The sequence below is a fragment of the Gorilla gorilla genome, chromosome 11 (assembly GCF_029281585.2).
Source record: "Gorilla gorilla gorilla isolate KB3781 chromosome 11, NHGRI_mGorGor1-v2.1_pri, whole genome shotgun sequence".
Lineage (NCBI taxonomy): Eukaryota > Metazoa > Chordata > Mammalia > Primates > Hominidae > Gorilla > Gorilla gorilla.
Window position 1 is genome coordinate 58892407 of NC_073235.2, and position 13084 is coordinate 58905490.

At 42.3% G+C, this 13084-nt stretch overlaps 1 non-coding gene across 1 annotated transcript; it reads left to right on the forward strand.

The window, feature by feature from the left end:
* The first annotated feature begins 9891 nt into the window (after positions 1–9891).
* LOC115933891 (small nucleolar RNA U13) lies at positions 9892–9995 on the forward strand. The gene has a single exon (XR_004069734.1). It is a non-coding gene; the product is annotated as a small nucleolar RNA U13 (small nucleolar RNA).
* Positions 9996–13084: the final 3089 nt, after the last annotated feature.

Sequence of the window (13084 nt, forward strand, 5' to 3'; positions counted from 1 at the left end):
ACAACTGTATGAAAAACTTGCTGCATTGTACAATCCTTAGGAGTATAGGATTTGGCCAGGAGTGGTGGCTCACGCCTGTAATCACAGCACTTTGGGAGGCTAAGGTGGGTGGATCATTTGAGGTCAGGAGTTCGAGACTAGCCTGGCCAACATGGTGAAACCCTATCTCTACTAAGAATACAAAAAAATTAGCCTGGCATGGTGGTGCATGCCTGTAGTCCCAGCTACTTGGAAGGTTGAGGCAGGAGAATTGCTTGAACCCGGGAGGCGGAGGTTGCAGTGAGCCGAGATCTTGCCACTGCACAACAGCCTGGCACAGAGTGAGACTTCGTCTGTAAAAAAAAAAAAATACAGGATTTGGTCAGACTGCCAAGGTTTCAATTCCATCTCCATCTTTTATTAGTTCTGTAATTTTGGTGGGGGCATTTAGCCCCTCTGTCTCAGTTTTCTTCTTGGTAAAAAGGGCATACAACTGTATGTATCTCATAGGGTTGCTGTGAGAATTAAATGGGCTAATGCACATAAAGCTCTTCCACAATGTCTGGCACATAATAAAATTAGCTCAATAAATATTAGCTATACGTAACAAATGAGAACCAATATTGTAAAACCTTCTTCTAACTAGTATAAAGATGAGCAACATTTGGCTTTGGATTATCCTAAAGAAAAAACAGTAAGCAGAAAATTATACCTTTTAAAACTATGACGCCAGGAGCAGTGAGTGGCTCATGCTTGTAATCTCAGCACTCTGAGAGGCTGAGACAGGTGGATCAATTAAACTCAGGAGTTTGAGACCAGCCTGGGCAACATAGTGAAACCCCGTCTCTACAAAAAATACAAAAATTAGTCTGGCATGATGGTGTGTGCCTGTAGTCCCAGCTACTTGGGAGGCTGAGGCAGGAGGATCACATGAGCCCTGGAGGTTGAGGCTGCAGTAAGCTGTAATCATGCCACTACACTCCAGCCTGGGTGACAGAGCAAGACACTGTCTGAGGGTGGGTGGGGTTGGGGGAAAGATGAGCAACGTGTTAAGAGGACAAGTAATTATAAAACTGAGAGAAGAAACTGCATAGAGCCAAAATATATTTTCTCTGAGCTCGTAAAAATGGCAACTCTTTATTTCATCAATATTCCATAACCTTTGCTTATTCTTTTTAGAGCTATCTTGGTGGGGGTGATATTGAAAGTAATAATCAGCCAGGTGAGGTGGCTCATGCCTGCAATTCCAGCACTTTGGGAGGCCGAGGCAGGTGGATCACCTGAGGTCAGGAGTTTGAGACCAGCCTGGCAAACATGGCGAAATCCCGTCTCTACTAAAAATACAAAAAAATTAGCCAGGTGTGGTGGTTCGTGCCTGTAGTCCCAGCTACGTGGGAGGCTGAGGCAGGAGAATCACTTGAACCCAGGAGGCAGAGGTTGCAGTGATCCGAGATCATGCCACTGGACTCCAGCCTGGGTGTGACAGAGTGAGACTCCACCACAAAAAATAAATAAATAAATATAAATAAAAATAAATAAGGCCTGGCCTGGTGGCTCACACCTGTAATCCCAGCACTTTGGGAGGCAGAGGTGGGCAGATCACCTAAGGTCGGGAGTCCAAGACCAGCCTGGCCAACAAGGTGAGACCCTGTCTCTACTACAAATACAAAATTAGCCAGGCGTGGTGGCGCATGCCTGTAGTCCCAGCTACTTGGGAGGCTGAGGCAGGAGAATCGCTTGAACCCAGGAGGCGGAGGTTGTGGTGAGCCAAGATCGTGCCATTGACCTCCAGCCTGGGCAATAAGAGCAAAACTCTGTCTCAAATAAATAAATAAATAATTCCTGAATCTTTTTCCATGGGAGTGTGGAAAATACGGATAAAGTGATTTATATGCTCAATATAATTAATGAGTAAGCAGAAATATTCAATTGAATTTAGTTTGCTTCAAAAATTCAGTCACTTCTGCTTAAATAACTTTAAGGTTAAATTAAGAAGAGTTGATGCAAATGCACATATCACTTGGGGACAAAGTTTGATTTTCCTTATTATTAAAGAATAGGGTCTTGATGTTATTCTCACTCTTCCATTTAAAAATTGGAATATAAATAAAGAACAAATGTCATCAATGTATTCTTATTTCAATATTCTAAGTGAAATTAGAATATTGCTTTCAGAATTGATGTTTTAAAGCAGAGTATTGTTGTTGAACATAAATAACATATAAGTGACTATCAACCTATGTTTCTCCATTCTTTAAATTGTATATAAACTGCAGGTTAAACCCAACAGTTCTGTGATAATTGATGTGAAGCACAAGGGGAGAGAATCAATGTGAGGTCAAACGTTCACATTAAAATTTAAAGATTAGGTCTGTTATCTGAAAGGATTCATAATGCTTCTTATAGATATATCTAAATGTGTTTTTGTACTAAGAAATATTTGAATCCTGAGTAGCTTAGATATTTACATGCTTTATGGAAAAGATGCGAACCAAATAATCTAAGTTACTTTCTAGCTCTGTAACTCTGTGACACTTCAACGGCTTTTCCAGCATATTATTAATATTAGTGAATGTTATTAAAAAAGAAATAAACTTTTTACATTCAAAGTGGATGAGTTCTAAATATATTTTCAAATGTTATTGGGACTAGCATTACTTTAACAAAAACTTGGTTTTTCAATGATTATTATATCATTCCCATTTACATTTTTCAAATGGAGATGTCATCAATTATTCCATAAATATTCTAAATAACAATAACAGCTCTAAAAGGGATAAATAGACCTTTAATATCTATTGTTAAATAAGGATATAAAATGTCATATAATATCTAACTAGATTCAGAAATTATATGATGAGTTAATGGGCTCCTATTTCCTCTTTCAGACAATATAATGACAACATTTTTTTTCCATAGGTTATTGGGGTTACATAAGTTCTTTAGTGGTGATTTCTGAGATTCTGGTGCACCCATCACCTGAGCAGTATACACTGCACCATATTTGTAGTCTTTTATCCCTCACTCCCTCCCACCCTTTTCCCCCAAATCCCCCAAGTCCATTGTATCTTTTTTTTTTTTTTTTTTTTTGAGACAAAGTCTTGCTCAGTGGCCCAGGCTAGAGTGCAGTGGCGCCATCACTGCTCACTGCAAGCTCCGCCTCCCGGGTTCACGCCATTCTCCTGCCTCAGCCTCCCGAGTAGCTGGGATTACACGCGCCCGCCACCACGCCCGGCTATTTTTTCGTATTTTTAGTAGAGACGGGGTTTCACCATGTTGGCCAGGATGGTCTCGATCTCTTGACCTCGTGATCCACCCGCCTCGGCCTTCCAAAGTGCTGGGATTACAGGCATGAGCCACCGCGCCCAGCCGTTGTATCATTCTTATGCCTTTGTGTCCTCATAGCTTAGCTCCCACATATCAGTGAGAACATACAATGTTTGGTTTTCCATTCCTGAGTTACTTCACTTTGAATAATAGCCTCCAGGGCCAGGCACTGTGGCTCATGCCTATAATCCCAGCACTTTGGGAGGCCGAGACAGGTGGATTACCTGAGGTCGGGAGTTTGAGACCAGCCTGACCAACGTGGAAAAACCCCGTCTCTAATAAAAATACAAAATTAGCCGGGTGTGGTGGCACATGCCTATAATCCCAGCTACTCAGGAGGCTGAGGCAGGAGAATCACTTGAACTCAGGAGATGGAAGTTGCGGTGAGCCAAGATTGTGCCATTGCATTCCAGCCTGGGCAACAATAGCTAAAGTCTGTCTCCAAAAAAATAAATAAAATAAAATAAAAAATAGCCTCCAGTCTCATCCAGGTCTCTGCAAATACACTTAATTCATTTCTTTTTATCTTGAGTAATATTCTATCATATATGTATATACCACAGTTCTTTGGTTGTATATACATATATATATATATATGTATATACCACAGTCTCGTTGGTTGACAGGCATTTGGGTTGGTTCCACAATTTTGCAATTGCAGACAGCATGTGTTTTTATTAAACTGTGGAAGAGTAGAGGAAGGGAAGTCTAATCCAAACTCTTTACTTTTCGTTAACTATTTAGGTTATTTTTAAATATTTCTTTTCTTTTTTGAGACCACATCTCACCTTGTCGCTCAGGCCAGAGTGCAGTGGTGGGATCACAGATCATTGTAACCTTGACTTCTCAGGCTCCAGGTATCCCCTTGCCTCAGCCTCCTGAGAAGCTAGGACTACAGACATGAGTCATCATGCCCAGCTAGTTTTTTTTTTTCTTTTCTTTTCTTTTAATGGAGACAGGGTTTCACTATGTTGCCCAGGCTGGCCTCAAACTCCTGGGCTCAAGCAATGCTCCCACCTTGGCCTCCCAAAGTGCTAGGATTATAGGTGTGAGCTTTGTCTACCTTTTAAATATTTCATTTAGAACTTTTATGTGTCACTCTTTCAGACACTGATGATACATCAGTGAACAAAACAGACAGATATCCCTGCCCTTGTGACACTCACATTCTAATATGGGGTGATTGGCAATAGACACAATAAATAAGACAAAATATATAGTATGCTAAATCATGATAAGTGCTGTGGATAAAAAACAAAACAAATAAAAGGTTAGAAAATATTGGTGAGGAAGAGTGGTGAAGGTTTCAGCAGAGTCAGGTAGCAGCTAACATCCAGGTCCTGTAACCTTAATAGCACTCAAGAATCATTTAAATTTAAATTTAAATTTAAAAACCTCACCTTGGCTTTACTCAGGCACTTTTGGTCACTTATTCCTTTGTAATCCTGTGGCACTGAAACATACCTGTCATACTTACCACTCTGCATTGCATTTATTTGTTTAACTGTCTGGTTTCCTTATTAAATTAAACTAAACTGAACTACAGCAGTTTAGTTCAGGATTAAGGATTATTTATCTTTGCATTTTCAGAAGCTAACACAGTGTCTCTCATATTATAGGTATTTGTTGAAGAGTGATTTGATCAATTTTATTCAGAAGAATCTGTTTGGGACCACTTTCTGCTTTTTCTTTGATCTCATTCTTTGCAAGGTGAGTGATCAATAAAAAAGGATCACTGAAATGTTACCAAATTTTATTTGATTAATAGCAATCATTAGGTAAACCCTGAGACTTTGATTATTACAATTAAACATATGTCAGGAGAGGCAAAGTCTTAATAGGCAATGATTTCTTATTTGTATCTTGTGTGTTCCAGTTCCTGAACAAGCTACTAAAAATAAGTCAATTTATTCCTTAATTTACCACATATTTATTGAGCACCTATTATGTTTGGATTTTCCAAACACTGTTAGTTCGTGAGATGCTTTTGGTGGCATATGGGCGTTTTACAATTTTTCTTTATTTTACATATATTCAAATATATGTAATATATTATTACATGGAATATAATTCCATGGGTAATTCATGGAAACTTTTTCCTAGGAAAAAGTTATATTTTATCAAAAGTAAGTTGATTTCCTAATCAGGCATATTGGCACATGCCTGTAGTCTCAGCTACTTGGGAGGCTGAGGTAGGAGGATTGCTTGAGCCCAGGAGTTCCAGGTTGCAGTGAGCTGTGATTGTATCACTACTCTTCAGCCTGGGCAACAGAGACCCCATCTCTAAAAATAAAAATAAAGAATAACAAGTAAATTGATTTGAAGAAAAATGTTACATTAGGCTGGGTGCCATGGCTCACGCCTCTAATCTGAATACTTTGGGAGGCCGAGGTGGGCGGATCACGAGGTCAGGAGTTCGAGACCAGCCTGGCCAATATGGTGAAACCCCATCTCTACTAAAAATACAAAAAATAGCTGGGCATGGTGGCACGTGCCTGTAGTCCCAGCCACTCGGGAGGCTGAGGCAGGAGAATTGCTTGAACTCGGGAGGAAGAGGTTGCAGTGCGCGGAGATTGAGCCACTGCACTCTAGCCTAAGTGACAGAGCAAGACTCCGTCTCAAAAGGAAGAAAAAAAAAAACCCACAAAAATTAGCCGGACATGGTGGTGGACACCTGTAATCCCAGCTACTTGTCTGAGACAGGAGAATTGCTTGAACCTGGGAGGCGGAGGTTGCAGTGAGCCAAGATCGCGTTACTACACTCCGGCCTGGGCGACAGAAATAGACGACGTCTCAAAAAAAAAAAAAAAAAAAGAGAGAGAGTAAAAGAAAAATGTTACATTAATAATAAAAAAAGGACCAAAAATAGTGAGTGGTATGTATAAATGTTGCAAGTTTGAGAAATAATATACCATGAATTATGCGATAGCAACCAAGGGACTTCTACCCATTCTCCCTGACCAGCCAAATGGACTGTGTGGGGCCAAGGTGAAAGTTTCCCCTGGGCCCTCTGAAGGTTCACTGGAAATCACTGACATAAAGCAGATTAATAGGATAAAAGGCATTCAGATTTATTTAACATGTATACAAGGGGAGAATCACAGTGATTACCCAAGCACCGTGATTCCGAAGCTTTCATACCATCCTGGTGTATGTTATGGGAGGGGGAAGAAGGGGAATTCTGTTGAGGGCATTATTAGGGAGAATGAGTGGATCAGAGAACAGATTAATTTGTACATTGTCTTGTGAAAGGTTCTGTTCAGGTGTGGGTTCATTCTTGGCCTTACAGAGAGAGAAAGAAAAAACAATTATTCCTTTAGATGGATCTGGATTGTAGGCGGATAAAGGCTTAGGGAGAGACTGTGGGGTGTGAAGTAGGGGGAGGTCAGGGAGGCCCGGCGGCTTCTTCAGTTCAGCATGTCAACATGCCATATTTTGGGGTACTGTTTTCTTTCCTTCTTTTTTATTTTTTGAGATGGAGTTTCACTCTTGTTGCCCAGGCTGGAGTGCAATGGTGCAATCTTGGCTTATCGCAACCTCTGCCTCCCGGGTTCAAGAGATTCTCCTGCCTCAGCCTCCCAAGTAGCTGAGATTACAGGCATGTGCCACCACGCCCGGCTAATTTTGTATTTTTAGTAGAGACGAGGGTTCTCCATGTTGGTCAGGCTGGTCTTGAACTCCCAGCCTCAGGTGATCTGCCCACCTGGGCCTCCCAAAGTGCTGGGATTACAGGCGTGAGCCACCACGCCCAGCCCGGGGTACTGTTTTCTAAGCTCCAACAACTGTGAAGTATGATCACTAATAATGAAGCTTAGTTTTATAAAGAAATGGCATTTATTTTTAGTTTTAAGGAGAAAAGCTTCAACATTCCAGTTCTTCTTTTGTTGTTGATGTTGTTTCTGGTGGCTTTACATTTATCTGTCTGAATGGCATAAAGCCTCCTTACTGATAGGTCTCATTGGGATCTCTTCCACTTCCCATATTTTCTCTTCTGGTTTTCTTCTTTTCTTAGCCTCTTTTGTTTTCTTTCATAATCATCATCCTCCTTATCATCAACAAGAACAAGATTGAAGAGACAGAATGTGGTTGAGTTTGCATTTACAAGTAGAGGAGATTGGTCTTCTACCATCTCCTTAAATTTTCACCTAAGTGTTTTTATAGTGAAGTGATTATCAAAACATATAATTTTCGGTACCAATCAAAAACTTGTAAGTGCTCTATGGCTAATACTGTTTTTCTTAACCAAAACCATTGTCTTATTTAACATGAAAGGTGATGCTGACTAAAGTTACACAGCATTTTTAAGGTCTAACAAACTTTGAAACTTAGCTCTCTAAGTATATTTGGAATACAGAAAATTGTAGAATACACGAATGTCACTTGGTCCAAAATGTATTTTTCCCTCTGGGTTTATTCCAAATCCTACTATACCTATCTGAAAAAATTATTTAACTACTTAATGAAATATTTGGCATCCTAACAATTGCTCAGATTTCATTGCAAGGTGGTTATCTCTAGTCAGATTCTTTTAAGAGACTAATACAATGAAATACATATCTCTATCAGATTTATTTCTTTCCTTTTTTTTTTCTTTTTGAGGCAGAGTCTCACTCTGTGGAGTGCAGTGGCGTGATCTCGACTCACTGCAACCTCTGCCTCCCGGGTTCAAGCGATTCTCCTGCCTCAGCCTCCCTAGTGGCTGGGACTACAGGTGTGTGCCACCAGGCCTGGCTAATTTTTTGTATTTTTAGTAGAGACAGGGTTTCACTCTGTTAGCCAGGATGGTCTCAATCTCCTGACCTCATGATCAGCTCGCCTTGACCTCCCAAAGTGCCAGGATTACAGGCATAAGTCACCGCTCATGGCCCATCAGTTGTATTTCTACCTATTTTGCATCTCTTAAAATATCAACTAGATAATGTTAAATAAAGTGCCATAATTTCTCCTATTTTAGTTTCAGCTGCATAATTTTACAATTTAAAAGGTTGGTCAATAGAAACTAACATGATATAAAAACAAAACTAATTTCATATCATTTAGCATCTATTGATCATACTTTGAGCTGTTTAAATCTTTTTTGCTGCAACCTCCTATAAAGTCATTTACACATTGAAAATAGAAATTGATATATAAGAAGGAGATACCTAGAGAACTTCTAAGACATCATTTAGATCTCATTTTTTTCTCATTACATCTCCTGGAATGTTAGTGAATGAGTTTTATATGTCACAGGATGCTAGAAAGAATTTGAGATACAAGGCTCCTTGCTGCATATTCACTATAAAAGCAGTGAAGCCCAAATAATGCTCCAAAAAACAAATGGATGGGACCTGTATTTTTCATGGAATGTTTTTACCTTGTTGAATCTACTCACAGATTCTTTATTGACAGCCTACAGAATAGAGTTTATTCACAATTAATGTGCATGCAAATCACCAGGAAACTTCTTAAACTGCAGATTCTATATAGTAGGTCTGTGGTAAGGTCTGAGATTCTACATTTCAAGTAAGTTCCCAGGTGAAGCTTTTATCACTAATACAGGAACCACCCTTTGAGTAGCAAAGATCTAGAATAGGTTGTTCAATATGGTGTAGTCTGAAGACTACCTACATCTGAATTAGCTGAGGTGCTCATTAGAATGCAGATCCTCTGTCCCCAAACTGTTTTTACAGAGTTGAAATCTGTGTACGTACCCTTTACTCCTAGGAATAAGTTTTTATATAATCATTGCAGGTTATTTTTCCATACACTAAATTAAAAACAATGACAACTTTGCATTAAGTAGCCTGCAGTTCTGTACTTTTCCTGGGGGCAGAAAGAGGTTGAGTAGATATTGGAAGAGTAGGATAAAAGGTAATAGTTGTTTGGCTTACTTGAAAATTCTGTCTGGTATGTGGATCATGAAAATGTGCGTGTTAACATTTTAGGTGCTCCAGCTCTTTACAGTCTGCTAAAGAGTTGAATGAAAAAAAAAAATCCCCAACTCTTATCCTTCAGTCTTTTATCTTAGATTATCCCCAAAGTTCTCTTTTGAAACTACTCATCTTTATAATCTACTAACCCAAAATATGTCTTGCCTTAGAGTATGATGTAAGATCAACTTGAAGGCAATGAACTTCTTCCTGTTGATGTTTTCCCCTCACTTTTCTTTCTGCTTCTCTTCTGCTTATCCTTCAATACCCAGCTCTGGTATCCCCTTCTCCTGATTTTCCTTAAGAATGCTAAAAAGTGTTAAAAAGTATTTAAGTCAGGTGCAGGGGCTCATGCCTGTAATCCCAGCACTTTGGTAGGCTGAAGAGGGAGGAAGGCTTAAGCCCAGGAGTTCAAGACCAGCCTGGGCAACCCATCTCTACAACAGCAATAAAAAATTAGCTAGGCATGGTGGTGCATGCCTGTGGTCCCAGCTACTTGGGAGGCGGAGGTGGGAGGATTGCTTGAGTACAGGAGTTTGAGTTTATAGTTAGCTATTATTGGGCCACTGCACTCTAACCAGGATGACAGAGTGAGAAAAGTATTTAAAATGTTCGTCAACTTTGACTTAATTTCACTTAAAGGATATATCCTTAAGAATCAATTTGACAAGTTATCTTTTTATAGTTCATAAGTGTGATGATTGGGTTTTTATGCTCTTGTATGTGATGCCCCTCCCTCAAACCTTGTCATGATGTTGGCACATTACCCATCTGATGTTAAAAAAGAATCAACTGGCTCTCCCTCCCCCTCCCCCTCTCCCTCCCTCTCCCGCTCCCTCTCCCCAGGGTCTCCCTCTCCCTCTCTTTCCATGGTCTCCCTCTGATGCCTAGCCGAAGCTGGACTGTACTCCTGCCATCTCTGCTGACTGCAGCCTCCCTCCCTGATTCTCCTGCCTCAGCCTGCCCAGTGCCTGCGATTGCAGGCACGCGCCGCCACGCCTGACTGGTTTTCGTATTTTTTTGGTGGAGACGGGGTTTCGCTGTGTTGGCCGGGCTGGTCTCCAGCTCCTAACCACGAGTGATCCGCCAGCCTCGGCCTCCCGAGGTGCCGGGATTGCAGACGGAGTCTGGTTCACTCCGTGCTCAATGGTGCCCAGGCTGGAGTGCAGTGGCGTGATCTCGGCTCGCTACAACCTCCACCTCTCAGCCGCCTGCCTTGGCCTCCCAAAGTGCCGAGATTGCAGCCTCTGCCCGGCCGCCACCCCGTCTGGGAAGTGAGGAGCGTCTCTGCCTGGCCGCCCATCGTCTGGGATGTGAGGAGCCCCTCTGCCTGGCTGCCCAGTCTGGAAAGTGAGGAGCGTCTCTGCCCGGCCGCCATCCCATCTAGGAAGTGAGGAGCGCCTCTACCCGGCCGCGACCCCGTCTGGGAGGTGAGGAACGTCTCTGCCCGGCCGCCCCGTCTGAGAAGTGAGGAGCCCCTCCGCCCAGCAGCCGCCCCGTCTGAGAAGTGAGGAGCCCCTCCGCCCGGCAGCCACCCCGTCCGGGAGGGTGGTGGGGGTCAGCCCCCGCCAGGCCAGCCGCCCCTTCCGGGAGGGAGGTGGGAGGGTCAGCCCCCGGCCCGGCCAGCCGCCCCATCCGGGAGGTGAGGGGCGCCTCTGCCCTGCCGCCCCTACTGGGAAGTGAGGAGCCCCTCTCCCCGGCCAGCCGCCCCGTCCGGGAAGGAGGTGGGGGGGTCAGCCCCTCGCCCGGCCAGCCGCCCCTTCCGGGAGGGAGGTGGGGGGGTCAGCCCCCCGCCCGGCCAGCCGCCCCGTCCGGGAGGTGAGGGGCACCTCTGCCCGGCCGCCCCTACTGGGAAGTGAGGAGCCCCTCTGCCCGGCCACCACCCCGTCTGGGAGGTGTACCCAACAGCTCATTGAGAACGGGCCATGATGACAATGGCGGTTTTGTGGAATAGAAAGGGGGGAAAGGTGGGGAAAAGATTGAGAAATCGGATGGTTGCCGTGTCTGTGTAGAAAGAGGTAGACATGGGAGACTTTTCATTTTGTTCTGTACTAAGAAAAATTCTTCTGCCTTGGGATCCTGTTGATCTGTGACCTTACCCCCAACCCTGTGCTCTCTGAAACACGTGCTGTGTCCACTCAGGGTTAAATGGATTAAGGGCGGTGCAAGATGTGCTTTGTTAAACAGATGCTTGAAGGCAGCATGCTCGTTAAGAGTCATCACCACTCCCTAATCTCAAGCACCCAGGGACACAAACACTGCGGAAGGCCGCAGGGTCCTCTGCCTAGGAAAACCAGAGACCCTTGTTCACATGTTTGTCTGCTGACCTTCCCTCCACTATTGTCCTATGACCCTGCCAAATCCCCCTCTGCGAGAAACACCCAAGAATGATCAATTAAAAAAAAAAAAAAAAAAAGAATCAACTGGACAAGGAAACAAAGATATTCAAAGTAATGTTATCTATAATACAGATTGGAAACTGTCTTTGTAGGTTGTTGAATAGGCAGTAAGCAGAATAAATCAGCATATACCTTTCCATTAAAATACTATGCAGGCAGGCTGGGCACGGTGGCTCATGCCTGTAATCCCAGCATTTTTGGAAGCTGAGGTGGGCGGATCATGAGGTCAGGAGATCAAGACCATCGTGGCTAACACGGTGAAACCTCATCTCTACTAAAAATACAAAAAATTAGCGGGGCATGGTGGCGGGCACCTGTAGTCCCAGCTACTCGGGAGGCTGAGGCAGGAGAATCCCACTTGAACTCAGGAGGCGGACCTTGCAGTGAGCAGAGATTGCGCCACTGCACTCCAGCCTGTGCAACAGAGTGAGACTCAGAAAAAACAAACAAACAAACAAACAAACAAACAAAAAACTATGCAGGCAGTAAAAACAAAGATATAGATTCACATTTCTTGTCACTGAATGGTGTTCTCAATATTTTGTTGAAAGAGGATTTACAGGACATTATATTGATAATAATTCTAATATTATAAATAAATACCATATTTAGTTCACCGATGTGGTATAAGTGCTTAGAATGGAGAGCTCAATAAATATTTGTTAGGTGAATGAATAAATATTTGTTAGGTGAATATTGATTGCTTTATATGCCCCAGGGATTGTTCTAAGAACTGTACTTTTATCTTCTAATTTATCTTTACAGTACTCCATGGAGGTAGGTCCCATTACCCGTATATTATAGATGAGGAGACTGATGCTCAGAGAGATTAGGCAGATTGCCTAAGGTCATAAAGGTAGTAAGTGACAAGATTTGGTTTTGAATGATCTGATTCAAAGCCCATGTTTTCACATATTTTTGTTTTCTATTATTTTTATAAGTTGTGCATAAATACCTAAAAGAGCATTTTTGGTTAGTTTCACCACCACTGACAAAAAGGGATTTATGGGATTTTTCTTTCTGGAAAGAATGAATCATTTTCTTGCCATGCTATCTCAAAACACTGTTCCACATCTATTTTCTGCTCTTTTTACTCTCTTATGGTAATTATTGTTTCAATGCTGTTCTTTCCGACTTGGCTAAGTTGGAGAATGTATTTTATTTATCTTTGTATTTTTAGGGCTAATACAATGCCTGGAGCATCAGATATATAGCCAAAAAGATTTATTTAATTGAAAAAGAATCTTAAAACAGTAAAATCAGTGTTTGTCATTCCATTTTTCTTTGCCCCATTCCTTGTTGTTGCAGTAAAATATTTTGTGTTTGTTCCCAGGTTCCACCAAGGCAGAGCCGATCTCCACTGCCCTTTATCTCCTACCGCTAAGAGCAGTAGCCAGTAAGTGTAAAAACTCAAAACAAAGCACTTTCCTATCTCCCCAATGGAGTAAAAGCGGTGAAGCCCAAATA